This window comes from Elephantulus edwardii, unplaced genomic scaffold (genome assembly GCF_000299155.1).
Source record: "Elephantulus edwardii isolate Elephantulus edwardi_28Jun2011 unplaced genomic scaffold, EleEdw1.0 scaffold00030, whole genome shotgun sequence".
In the NCBI taxonomy this organism is placed as follows: domain Eukaryota; kingdom Metazoa; phylum Chordata; class Mammalia; order Macroscelidea; family Macroscelididae; genus Elephantulus; species Elephantulus edwardii.
Genome location: NW_006399780.1, coordinates 18,191,099 through 18,204,631, shown reverse-complemented (window position 1 = coordinate 18,204,631; position 13,533 = coordinate 18,191,099). Strand labels below are relative to the sequence as shown.

Sequence of the window (13,533 nt, the reverse complement as noted above, 5' to 3'; positions counted from 1 at the left end):
CAAGAAAACAAAGATTCTCACCACTGGGCCAATTGGCAGCATCACTATGGATGGTGAAGAGATTGAGATAGTTACTTGGTTCCACAGTCAGCACTCTTGGTACCAGCAGCCAGGAAATCAAGAGACTAATTGTATTGGGAAAGTCAGCTGTGAGGGACCTCTCAAGAGTACTGAAGAGCAACGACGTCAGACTAGAGACTAAGATGTGCCTGATCCGGGCTATAGTCTTCGCAATTACGTGCTATGCATGAGAGAGTTGGACAGTGACTAGGGTTGATAGAAAGAAAATTGATACCTTTGATCTGTGGTGCTGGAGAAGAGTGTTGAATATACCATGGACTGCTAGGAGAACAAACAGGTTTATCCTGGAAAGGGTGAAGCCAGAATGTTCCTTGGAGTCAAGGATTCTGAAGTTTCGTCTGATATGCTTTGGGCATGTTGCAAGGAGGAACTGGTCCTTGCAGAGGGACATCATGTTTGTCAGAGTGGAGGGGCGGTGAAGGAGAGGAAGACCCTCGATGAGATGGATTGATTCTGTGACTGGAGTGGTAGGAATAAATGTGTTTGAGACAGCGAGGTTGGCACAGGATAGAATGGCGTTTAGAGCTCTTGTACATAGGGTCGCTATGAGTCGCAAGCGACTCGATGGCACTTAACAACAACAACAACAACATCATATTAAGTAAATCATTAAAAATCATTAAGTAGTGTTGAATTCTTCTTACTCTAGTGTTAGTTTCAATGAATGCAATCTTAGCATTATATTCAGAAAAATATTTCGGCCTCAAGGTCCCCAACAATTTGGAGTACTGAACTAGATAACCATCCTAAAGACACCTCTGACAGAAGTAATGCATCACTTAAAGAGAAGTTCCCAAATCTGCTGTTCGAATCTAAGCATACAGTGAAAGCACTGGTCTCAGTATCTGTTCACACTTTTACGCTTCAGCAGTCCTTTGCCATTTGGTGGCATTCCAGCTGGAAAGTGTACGGTACACCAGATTCACCACCTCTTAAATGGCTACTGTTTTCTCTTCTTTACAGAAAGGTTATACCAGGCTTTACCCATGACAGGCCAGGAACATGAACACTTTTATTCTGCTGTTCTTCAGGCTTCTTCTGAGTCAGCATCTTCTCTCTGGCTTCATCATGTACAGATGGATTCCATGGAGAAAAACTAATTGCATAAGGATCTTCAATTGTAGGTTGGTAAAACAAATGAGCTTTGCACAACTTAACACTATCAGTCACTTTACTTTTAAAAAGCTGAATATCTTTTTCTTACAATACTGCAGCCTCTGGGTTTTGGGGGCTTGTTGTATCAATCTTGTAGAAAACTCTCCTTGCATGTATTAACCTTGCCAAATATGGTTATGGTTCCCTTCATTTTGCAAATGCTCTCTTCACATCCAGGTCTCTGGTGGTGGGCTCAACTAGTAGGTTGACTGGACTATCAAACTGGAATATCAAACACTAAGTGTGGACAGTCCCCATCTGGGTAGTTATCAGAGATATAAATGATAAAGTGAAACACACCATCTTGATAAAGTCCATGCCGTATGAATCTTACTCTAAACCACATTAATGCAGAGCGGTAAGATGGCTGTACATAGACACCTGGCAACTTCTGCTTCACAACCAAGGTAAATTCTGCCAGAAGAGAATATTCCAGGTAGAAGGGTCCATAATACGCATGCGTACCATTGGTTGACTGCTGCTGGGGCAGGAGACATAGCCTTAGTTTTAGGCAGAGCATTTTTAGGAAAAGAAGGGGCAGCTGTTTCTTTGGAGTGGTGTGTGAAGGACTGGTTTTCACATCCCTTGTTAATGTCTTCTCTTTACCATCAGATTGCAGCTGCCTTCAGTGCCAGGCTCTAGGCCCCCAGTCTCCAATGCAACCCCACAACACCTCCAGACACCACAGGGCCTGCCCTGGCCAAGACTTGCTTCTCTTTTCTCTGAGTTTTCTATTTAGAGAGGAACCTATTTTTTCCCCGAATGTAAAGTGTTTGTATATTTTTGAGCCTTTCTTTTGTTTCCACCAAATGCCTTCTCCTCTTCTTCCCCTCCTCACCCCCGTTCGTCAGTACATGTGGCTGGCTCATTGTCCACTCACATTAAAAAGTTAGGCCTTTCAGGGAGCTCTGCTGGCCTAGTGGCAAGAAACTGCACTGCAATCCCGAAGTCTCACGGTTCAAATCCACCAGATGCTCTGCTGGAGGTGGGGCAATCTCCTCCTGTGTCAGTCAGATCTGATTCAATGGTACACAATAAGGAAAAAAAAAGTTAGGCACTTCAAGTAAAATTCTAGAAGAAAATGAATACATGTAAGGCACTAAGCTAAGGCATATTGTAAAGTATTGGCTATATAATATTATATTAATTGGTGGCTGGAGAAGGACTAAAATGAGAACATTAGTAAGTCTTTTCTCTGCGGCTGTGGACTTCAGTTTCTCTAGAAAGGAATCCTCTAGCTTCTTGGCTTGGGAGGGTTTACCTCTGACCACCTTCAGAGTAGCTCTGAGAACTGACTGCTGGGAGAAGGATTGATTTCATATGTATTGATTTTAATCTTTTGCAGTCTAAAACTGACCAGTTGTTACACAATCCCTCTCCGCCCCCTCCAGTCCACTCCACTATGCAGCCTTTATTTTGAAAAATAAAAGAAAAATTATTTCATTGGTTATACAGTCTTTCCCCCAAGTCCAGCGAACTTGAGGTGGGGAGGTTGGGCAGAGAGAAAAGTGCAACAATGAATGAATGGAAGTCCAAAGTCTCTGTAAACTTTCATTAAAATTAATTTAAAAAAAGAGACAGATTTTAGAACAACAAAAAACCTGACCAAATATGCAATCAAGATGCATTAAAAATAATTGGTGACTGAAATGCAAAGGTTGAAGATAATGAAGAAGGAATGGTAATTGGAAAATGTTGACTTGGTGACAGAAATGAGGCTGGAGAACAAATGACTGAATCTTGTATGTTCAGTGCACTACCCTTTTTAAAAAGAAACACAAATGTGTGCAACAATGAAAAAATATTAAAAAAGAAACACAAATGACTTTACACATAGATACCATCTGATGGACTGCACAGTATTCAGATTGACTACATCTGTGGAAAGAATCATTAGAGAAGCTCAATATCAGCATTCAAAACTAGACCAGTGATTGTGGAACAGTTACTCATATTCAAGTTCAAACTGAAGCTGAAGAAAATGAAAACAAATTCACAGAACCGAAATACGACCTTGAGTCTATCCTACCTGAATGGAAGTATCAAGAATAGGTTTGAGGCGATGAACACTAATGATTGAAGACTAGATGAGTTGTAGGATAATATCAAGGATATCATCAATGAAGAAAGCAAAAGTCGTTACGCAGAAGAGAAAGAAAAAACCCAAAATGGATGTCAGAAGAGATTCTAAAAATGGCACTAGAAGAGAGCTCTGGTCACCTACTGGCAAGAAGCTGCACTGCAATCCCAGAGGTGTGCAGTTCGAATCCACCAGATGCTGTGCTGAAGAAGGAGGAACAGTCTTCTCCTGTACCAGTCAGATCCGATTTGACAGTTGTTGTTAAGTGCCGTCAAGTCCTAGATGACTCATAACGACCCTATGAATGAAAGTCCTGAACACTTGCATAACTTCCATCCTTTCTCCAGGTCCATAAGGTTTCCAGAGGCAAGCTATTTTGGAAGTGGATGCCACTCCTGCTTCCAAGCTTGTTTTAATTAGGGAGCTCCACCAAACACTGCCTACCATGGGTGCCTATTATCTCATTTGACACATCAGAGTCACAGCAACCACAAGTTACCTCTCTGTACAGCAAGTAGATAGACCAGGGCTATACGACCTAGAAGAATGTTTGACCAAAACCAATTAAAAAGAGTCCCGTGGACCTGCGGCCTGAGGGTCTTACCAAATTTTTGAACCAGAGCATGGTTCAAACTCCATGAGCTCTTTCATTCCAAATTCCTCCATAATCATGCATTCTTATTGGCTCTAACCACCCAAAAACTCCCATCTGGGAGTATTCCTCTGATTCTTCATTCTCCTCTTACTCTGATGCTACGTTTCTTCATAGAGTCTTACTTCTCTGATGATTTGTCCACCATGCAGACTGAGTACACATGAGGGAAGGATACTTATAAAAACAGAAAATGAACAAAGGCCTGAAGCCTTTCTATAACTATCATCATTTCTCCAAGTTTTTAGACTTTGAATAGGCATGTAGTTTAGGAAGTGAATGACAGTCCTGATTCCAAACCTGAATCAATATGGGAACTCCACAAAAAACTGCCCATGATGGGTAGCCAATTAGAGTGTTTGACACACCCATGGCCCAGTTGTCCATCATCACAGCAACTCTATATTGTTTCAGAAATAATAAAAGTAATAAAAATTTTTTTAAATGGCACTGGAGCATCAAGAAGCTAAAACAAAGGGAAGAGTTACAGAGGCAAAAGAGATGAACAAAAGATTTCAAAGGGCAGATTGAGAAAATAAAGCAAAGTATAATGAAATGTGCAAAGCGTTTGAGTTAGAGAATAAAAAAGGAAAAACTCACTAGATATTTCTCAAGATGAAAGAAATGAAAAACAGTTTCAAGCCTCAAGTTGCAATATTGAGATATGCAATGGGACAAAATCTTGAATGATTCAGGAAACCTCAAGAGATCAGATATATTTCAGGAAGTAACATATGATCAGGTCCTCCTCAGTTTCAACAAGCAGGGTTGTATCATCTGCATAATGCAGGTGGTTGGTGAATCTTCCTCCAATCCTGATGCCACATTCTTCCTCTTGAGTCCAGCCTCCCGGATGATTTGTTCTACATCTAGATTGAAAAGATATGGAGACAGAATACATCCCTGACATACACCCTTACTGATTTTGAACCATGAAGTGTCTCCTTACTCTGTTCTGATGACTGCCTCCTGGTCCAAGTATAGGTTTCAGATAAGCACAATCAAATGTTCTGGGATTCCCGTTCTTCTGAAAATCAGCCACAGTTTATTGTGATCCCCACAGTCAAACACCTTTGCATAGTCAATGAAACACAGATAACTGGTACTCTCTGCTTTCAGCCAACATCCATCTAACATTAGCTATAATAACCCTAATACCATGGCCTCTTCTAAACCTGGCTTGCACACCTGGCATTTCTCTGTTGACATGCTGCTTCAGTAGTTTTTGGATGATTTTCAGCATAATTTTGCTTGCATGTGATATTGATATTGTTCAATATTTCTGCACTCTGTCGGGTCACCTTTCTTTGGGAATGGGAACAAATATAGATCTCTTCCAGTCAGTTGGCCAGGTAGTTGTCCTCCAGATTTCTTGGCACAACTTGGTGAATGTGTCCAGGGCAGCGTCTGCTTGTTGAAATATGTTAATTGGTATGTTGTCAATTCCTTGAGCCTTGTTTTTTGCCAATTCTTTAAGAGCAGCTTGGACTTCTTCCTTCATCATGCTTGTTGCAGAAGCCTTCAATATGGATTGAAGCTCAACATCAAGAAAACAAAGATTCTAACTACTGGGCCAATTGGTAGCATCATTATGGATGGTGAAGAGATTGAGATTGCCAACAGCTTTAGTTTGCTTGGCTCCACACATAACACTCTTGGTACCAGCAGCCAGGAAATCAAGAAACGAATTGCATTGGGAAAGTTAGCTGTCAGGGACCTCTCCAGAGTACTAAAGAGCAACGATGTCATTCTGGAGACTAAGGTGGGCCTGATCCAGGCCATAGTCTTTGCAATTACTTGCTATTAGTCAGAGCCCTGGACAATGACTGTGGATGATAGAAAGATAATTGATGCTTTTGAGTTGTGGTGCTGGAGAAGAGTATGGAACATATCATGGACTGCCATGAGAACAAACAGGTTCGTCCTAGAGAAGGTGAAGCCAGCCTGCTCCTTGGAGGTAAGGATTCTGAAGCTTTATCTAACATGCTTTGGGCATGTTTCAAGCAGGAACCAGTTTTTTGGAGAGGGTCATCATGCTTGGAAGGGTAGAGGGACAGAGAAAGAGAGGGAGATCATGGATGAAATGCATTGATACAGTGACTGGAGTAATGAGGGTAGGTGTGTCAGAGACAAAGTTGACACAGGATAGATAGAGCACGTTTCAGGGCTGTTGTACCTAGGGTTGCTATGATTCATAGGTGACTTAATGACACATAACAATAACAATAACAATAACAACAACACATGATAAAAAAATTGATGGTAATTGTTGTGCCTAATGAATTAAGAGACATTCACAGCAGGATTACAGGTGAAATTTTTTATTAGCTGAGCAGCAGAAGGGTTCCAGCAAAGAGGCAGGATTCCCCCGCCCCACACACTCATTTTGGCATTTGTCAGGAAGTTTTTTATACTCTTGTTTGTCCCAGGTGCTGTTTGCTACAGCAATCTGCTTTGAAACATTTCAAGGGCACAGAGATACACACAGAAACATTTCAAGGGTACATGGAGTGCAAAACATCTATAGACAATAGCAGTTACTGTTTGGGGAAGCAGCTCAAGACAAAACATGAAGGCTTGGGGAAAAACTTTTCCACACAGGGATTTAGTTATAAAATGGAGTCTGTTCCCCACTAGTTTTTATACACATTTCAAACCTTTGAAACCTTTGACATTTCAACAGGGAGTATTTTCAACTGGTAAGGGGTAGATAGAGGGGCTTAAGAACTAGAAGTTTAACTGCCTAGATTCACCACCTGATATATGCTGCTAGGCTATTCAATAGGCAAGGTTTAATTGTTAGAAGAAGCAGGTCTAGGACCAACGGTCCTATGATAATAAGGTGGCCAACTAAGATGACCATGAAAGCAGCTGTTTAGAAAGACAGATCTTAGCAGTAACAGCAGGGACATGTCTTGAGGTTTTGTTTGGTTTTTGTGGGGTTTTTAGTTTTTCTCTTTTTTTAAAAAAAATTTCTGCTCATTTATTTACAAAATTTGAATACGTTGTTTTCAGGAACAAATTCTTTCAATTTCCTTCACCCCCCCCCCAATCAAATAGTACAACCCCATGATTAATAACCCCTCCTGCTGCACGTCCTCATCCCTCTGCTTCCAACCTCTCCCACTCCTCTTGGATCCTTATGCTCATTCTACAGTAATGGGTTGTTTGTTGTTGGGTGGGGTTTTTTTGTATATAGGTTTTTTCTTGTCTTGATTTTTAAAAATTAATTTTAATGAAGGTTTTCAGAGACTTAGGGTTTCCAGTCATTCATTGTTGCACTTTTCTCCCTACCCACTCCCTCCCCGCAATTCACTCTTCTTCTTGTAAAGAAAAAGAAAAAACCTCTTTCATTGTTATGCAGTCCCTCCCCCAAAGTCCACTCCACTATGCAGTTTTTATTCTGGACTTCTGTAATGACAGGAATACCCATTTGTATGTCCCTTTTAAACAGTTCCCTCGCTCATTCCTCCCCTCCTTTTCTGTCTTCCCTTAACCCTAATATCAGTCCCGTTTTACAACAGTGGCCCTATGCAATATTCATCCTTTTGTGACTGAGATAATTCACTCAGGATACTGTCCTCCAGGGTCACCCATTTTGAATAATATTGCATGAGTTACTTGTTTTTCAATGCTGCATAGTATTCTATTGTGTGACTATACCAGAGCCTCTCTATCCATTTGTTTGTTGATGGGCACTTGGGTTGTTTCCAGCTCTTTGCTATTGCAAACAAAGCCACAATAAACATAGGTGTGCATATATCTACTTGGGTGGCAGTTATGGTTTCTTTAGGGTAAATTCCCAGTGGTGGAATTTCTGTGTCAAATGGTATTTCTATTTTCAACTTTTTGAGAAAGCGCCATTCAGCCTTCCGTAGTGGTTGCACCATTTTACACTCCCACCAGCAGTGAATAAGGGTTCCAGTTTCTCCACAACCTCATCAGCATTTGTTGTTTGCTGTTCTGTTAAATTTTGCTATTCTTACTGGGGTGAGATGATAGCTCATAGTTGTTTTGATTTGCATCTTTCTTAGAGCTAGGGATTTTGAACATTTCTTCATGTGTTTGTTTGCCATCTGAATGTCTTCTTTGGTGAACAGTAATGGTTTTATAGGTTTGCTTGGGTTGGGTAGTGTTTTTTTTTAGTTTTTAGCTTTTAGACATTTCATTATTACTTCAAATAAAATTCACCTTTACTTTCTATTTACTTACTGTATACGTTCAAGTTAAATCAAAACTAGACTTGCTGCTTCAAATTTCTTATTTTTTTCTTTTAAAAGAATTACCACTTTTATTATTATTTTTTATTTAGTTGCTGATTTGCACACACTTTCTTATGCCTTTTACAACTGCTTCATTAATTCTGAGAAAGATTTACATTTCCTTGAGAATTGAGCAAGTTTGCTCTTTGGCTTTGTTATATGTCAAATCTTTACAACTCAGGGGCTTTTGACTACTTACATTAATCTCTAGGGAGCAGAACAATACACAAAAGTCTACTGTAAGAGTCACTGTGGAATCACCTGAGCTGGTGTTTGCCAACACTGTCTTGCTTTTTCTAAGCCGGATCTTGGCTGGGTCTCTGGTGGGTTTGTACTTTCTATTTTGGTGCCTGCAGATTAGGACAAGGTCTTATGGCAAGAAGGGGTGCAGTGGCACATTCAGTGATGCCTCTGGTGGAGAATGGACAGCCTGGATTTGGGACTGGAACTCCTGTACTTGCTGGAATGTCTATAAAGACTGAATTAGTTCAGAGTTAGACAATTCAGCAGCAATCTCTGGCTTCATACTCGGTAAGAGAGGTGGGGGTCTCCTTAACATAATTTCAAAAGGAGTAAATCCCACCCTGTATGGGGTACACTTTACCTTTAGTAAGGCCCAGGGAAGCAGCCTCACCCACCTTTTAACTTTCTCCAAAATTAGTTTGGTCAAAGTTTCTTTAATAGTTCAGTTTGTTCTTTTTACCTGTCCTGAGCTTTGAGTTCTGTAAGCTCAGTGCAGTTTCCATTGTATCCCTAGTGTTTGGGGCTATCAGTTTTGACACAGAGGCTGTGAAGACTGGACCACTGTTGGACCCCAGTGAGGTGGGCAAACCAAATTGGGGGAGTATTTCTTGGCATAATTTCTTGACCACTACTTGAGTTGTTTCTGACTGAGTGGGGAAAGCTTCTACCCACCCAGAGAAGGTGTCTACCATAACATCTTTTCCCTAATTCAGTGAAGTCTCTTTCCCAACTCTCCTCTGGTTGGGTACCCCACGTTCTCTTTTCTTCTCACCTCTTCTGATTTGTGGAATTCACTAAAGCACAGCTGTCACAGTATGAGGTATTATCTCTTACTGTTTTGGTGAGGCAGGAGATGGCAAATCACCTTTTAAGTAGTTCTTGTAGGCTTCAGGAGCCCAAGTGGGTGGAGCTGTGGAGTTGTTGAATCAGAGTTCTGCCCAAGGCTAGAAGGGATAGCGGTGTACCCATCTGGTAACCTCAGCCATCCTTGTGGATCTTCCTCTCCCCCTTGGGCCTTGAAGCGATCTTTCTTCTCAGGGTTATACATGGAGTTAGGGGACAAGCTGGGTTCAGGGTACACAATTAGGATGTCTAGTGGCCCCACTGGTTTTAGTGTTGCCTCCTGGGTTGCAAAGTTAGCAGCTCAATTACCTCCAGAGGTTTTCCTTTCTAATGCCCCCAGCAATGCACAGTGGACACTTGGGTTGGGAAGTGAATAGCTTTTAAGAGGCCCAGGATTTCTTTTTTAATTTTGATAGCTTGCCCCACAGAGGTGAGCAAGCCTATCTCTTAATATCTGTCCATGTACATGTGTGGTGGTGAAGGCATATCTGCTGTCCCTATAAATGGTCAGAGGCTTGCTCTTCCCCCATCAGAGAGCTTATGTCAGGGCTATTAGCTGAGCCTTTTGGGCTGAGTCCCCCTCATTCAAGGGTTGGGCCCAGATGACCTTGTCATCTTCCTTTACCACTGCTGCTCTTATCAGAGAAGAGGGTAGCATTGACTTCCTTGACGGTAGCATCCTTCAGGTTAGGGTAGCTGCTTGAGTCACATCTAGGAGCTCCTAGCACTCATGCATGACTGTTTTAGGATAATTATCAGGCAGCAGTGTAGCAGGTTTGATGGTTTGGTTCTGGATAAAAGTCACTCTTCGATGGTTAATCAACAAGCTCACCACTGGAAGATGATGTGCAGCCAATCCTGGTGGGTTGATCTCAGCCCAGACTAGAGGATACAAATGCTGTAATTCCTGGAGAAAAAAACTTTCAGAGTGTTTACCTGATTTGGTTTTGTCCAGAACCAACAGGTAGTCTTCAGACAAGGAAGTGGTAATAGTCAGTTGAAGGGTCATACATAGGCAGTGTCACAGTTGAGCCCGCTGAAGAGAATGAATTGGTTTCTGCAACAGATCACAGCCTGTAAAAGGGAAAGACTGCTGGGAGCTACAAGGAAAGAGTGTGTCACTTGTTTATGCCCTAAGTAGACAGTTTTCTTTTGGGGGATCACATCTTCTGACAAATCTTTTTCTATTCTCTTTAAAAACGGATAATTTACCTCTAGTATCCACTGAAAATCAAACAAGGTGGCTCCAAACATTGCAATTACCATGGCCTCTTGGGGGCCTAGGATGACAGTTTTGGCTTTGTTAGTCCTTGTCTGACGGTTCTCCTCGAGGGAGGGCCAGAACTTGTGTGGATTTCTTTGAGTCCTTGTAGGGGCACTCATTTTTCTGGTGCCCATACCTCTTACACTTGGCACATTGGTTTTTCTTTAGTTAGGGGTGCCCAGACATGACCTTTTTTCTTCCTTGTGAGGATCTGTCCTGTTGCCCCACATTGGCCTTTGGATGAGCAGCAGTGGTCACTTTCCCTAGACTTTTGGCCATTTTTCCCTCTGGGAGTTCTCAGTTATTAAAGACTTTCTGAGCTATTGCCACTAGCTCTGACCTGGTCTTTTCTTCAAACTCCTTAATTCTCTGCAGTTTTCTTTTAATGTTTGGGGCCGGCTGAGCCACAAAGGACAAATTTACCACCTGTGCATTTTCAGGCACCTCAGCATTAATAGGGATGTATACTCTATAGGCCTCAAGGAGGTGTTCCAAGAAAGTTGCTGGGGACTCATCAGACCCTTATATGACGGCACTTACCTTAGAGAGGTTGGTGAGCCTCTGGGTAGCCTTTCTGAGCCCCTTCAGCAGAGTCTGACGATTAAGTGTCAAGAAACGCCTTACTTTTATTAGCGTTGGGGTCCCATTCTGGCCAGACAGTCGGGAAGATCCGCGCTACTTGAGCCTCCTGATCCACTCCTGTGGCTCTTTCTGGTCTGTGGACTGCCTTCCTGGCTTTTGCTAGAAACCTTTCTCATTCCTTCGACGTAAAGAGAGTCTGCAATAGGTGCTGACAACAATCATCCCAGGTTGGCTGGTGTGTAAAGAAAATGGACTCTCAGTGGGAAATTAAGGCCTGAGGCTTCTCAGAAAAGGTCGGGTTCTGGTGCCTCTAGAAGTCACTAGTGGTGAAAGAGACAAACTGATAAACCTCCCTCCCAGGACCCTGATAGCTTTGTCTAGTTCAAGTATGAGGAGGGGATAGGGCACAGGTGCCTTTTTTTAACACTTTCTTAAAGTTCTTTTAAACTTACTTTATGGTACTTGTGCTGGTATTTAGCCTTAGATGGAATTACCACTTACTTTGGGCTGCATTTTCAAGTAACCTGACTCCCAGAAGACCCGGGTCTGAAAAGGGAAGCAGTCAGGAGAAGGCCTTAAAAGATGCCTTTTTGCCCAAGCAATAGGCACAGGAATGCACTGAAGGTGGTGTTGTTGTTATGTGCCATCGAGTCGCCGTCGCCTGTGACTCATAGCGACCCCATGTACAACAGCCCTAAACTCTGCCCTATCCTGTGCCAATCTCACCATCTCTGACACGCCTACCCACATTACCTCAGTCACTGAATCAATCCACCTCATAGAGAGAGGGTCTTCCTCTCCTGCATTGTCTCTCCAGCCTCCCAAGCATGGCGTCCTTCTCCAAGGACTGGTCCCTCCTTGCTAATGTAAAAGGTGTCTCACCACAAGAGGGAGCTCATTGTTGGCGACTTCAAACAGACAAAAGACACTTAAAGGGTACACAGAAGCAGACAACCCAGTCTCTGGTCCCAGGGTTCCTGTTCTTTCAGAATCCCTTGGGGTGAGGTGACACCACACACAGAGACAGACAAAGGGTCCTGCTCTAACAGGACTCTCTGGGAGGGGTCAGTGCGGACACAGAGAGAGAGAGAGAGCTGAGTGGTTTTCCAGACCAGAGAATCCTGCTCCAACAGGATCCTCTGAGGGGAATCTGGGTCGTGTCCAAGAAGAGGGGTCCTGGGTCACATCTGACCCTCCCTGGTCTCCACCTGCTGATTACAGTCACAGACCAGAAACTGAGTGCATTCGAATTCTTACCTCTCAAGAGTCTTTTTAGAGGGATCTTGGGTCTGTTCCATGTCTCTCAGGCTGATAGGATGGCCCCCTGCCCTTTCCCAAGGCCCTGGGACTGATCCTCTGGGAAAAGTGTAGCATTTCCGCCACTTGGGAGCTGCAGAAGGGCTTTCTCCTTATCTCAGAATGGTGTCTCCTTATCTCACTGGGACCTCCAAAATGTTGTGCCCAACAAATCAAGAGACATACACCACAAGATCTTTTATTAGCTGCACAGCGCAAGGGTCCCAGCAATGTGAGGCAGGATCTCCCCTCCATTGGGTCTGTCAAGAAGTTTTCCCTCCACATTGGTGTCTGTCAGGAAGTTTTTATACTCTTGCTTGTCTCAGGTGCTGTTTGCTACAGCAGTCTGCTTTGAAACATTTCAAGGGCACAGAGATACACAGACAGCATTTTGCTGTTGAAACATTTCAAGGGAACATGGAGTGCAAAGCATCTATAGACAATAGTAGTTACTGTTTGGGAAAACAGCTCAAGACAAAACATGAAGGCTTGGGCAAAACTTTTTCACACAGGGGTTTAGTAATAAAATAGAGTCTGTTTGGCTTCGCAATAATGAAGGAAGACGTTAAAGAGCTGCACTAAAAGCACTGGCAAAAAAATAAGGCGCCAGGAATTGATGGGATACCAATTGACGTGTTTCAACTAACAGATGCAGCCCTGGATAGGCTCACCAGTCTATACCAGGAAATTTGGAAGCTAGCATCTTTCCCAACTGACTGGAAGAGATTTGTATCTGTTTCCATTCCCAAGAAAGATGACTCAACAGAATGTGGAAATTATCGAACAATATCATTAATATCACATACAAGCAAAATATTTCTGAAGATTATCCAAAACCAACTAGAACAGTACATTAATAGAAAACTTCCAGAAGTTCAAGCAGGGTTTAGAAGAGGTGTAGCACTAGGGATGTTATTGCTGATGTCAGATGGATCATCACTGAAAGCAGAAAATACCAGAAGAATGTTTATTTGACTATGCACAAACATTTGACTATGTGAATCATAACAAACTATCGTTAACATTGAGCGGAATGGAATCTCAACATTTAATCATGCCCATATAAAACCTATAG

At 42.5% G+C, this 13,533-nt stretch overlaps 1 pseudogene; it reads right to left on the bottom strand.

The window, feature by feature from the left end:
* Nucleotides 1-1,013: 1,013 nt before the first annotated feature.
* Nucleotides 1,014-12,460, bottom strand: LOC102847681 (annotated as a pseudogene).
* Between the last annotated feature and the right edge of the window lie 1,073 nt (nucleotides 12,461-13,533).